We start from the raw sequence: 775 nt of genomic DNA, 5'->3' as shown, positions 1-775 counted from the left end.
CCCCTATGCATCATGGCATGCATGTAGAGGCNGGATTTCCACCTATTACACTGGTCCTGACTTTCCACTTTGTTTCTGTTGGGTCTCTTGTTATTCTCTACTATGTGGCCAGGCTAAGTAACACAGAGATTCTGGGAATTCACCACCCATTTGCCCATAAGATTTCTAGAGGTGAAAGATGCCTGCTACTCTTTGTGACAAGTGGATGCTGGGCATATGGACTTAGGTTTTTAATGTGCAGTGAATACTTTCCTTNCTGTAACTCAGGGGCACTAGAGACAATGCTGTGATATCTGTGTGAGGATAATATGTCTTTATTATTAGGAAGTACCAAAAACATACAAAAATGTCATTTNAATGCTCTAGTTACTCAATAAGTGCTAGTGAGTGAATACACATCATATGTTCCACAAATACACAGATTTACGGCACTTGTTTCCCTGCTGAATTAAAACTCTACCCAAGAAGCAAAATAAAAAATGTCACTTTTTTCTTGAATCTAAAAGTGGCATTGCATTTTGTGTGTCTCTGTCTAACTCTATTGCCACCCTATATCTGTCAAGCCACATAAAACTTAGTTTTCTCTCATTGAGTTAACTTACTTTTCACAGCAAGTTCATGACTTGTCTACATTCCACAGTTGCTGAAATCAACCAATAGTGAGACAACCAAGATGGAGCCAGAAATCAGCTAATTGTGTAGGAACAATAAGCCCAGGGGACATCAGTCCAAAAGTTGAGGTCCAAGTTAATTTTTTGAAAGATTTTTATGCACC

Source organism: Mus caroli, unplaced genomic scaffold (assembly GCF_900094665.2).
Source record: "Mus caroli unplaced genomic scaffold, CAROLI_EIJ_v1.1 scaffold_20754_1, whole genome shotgun sequence".
Taxonomy (NCBI): domain Eukaryota; kingdom Metazoa; phylum Chordata; class Mammalia; order Rodentia; family Muridae; genus Mus; species Mus caroli.
Note: the sequence above shows the minus strand (reverse complement) of the source record.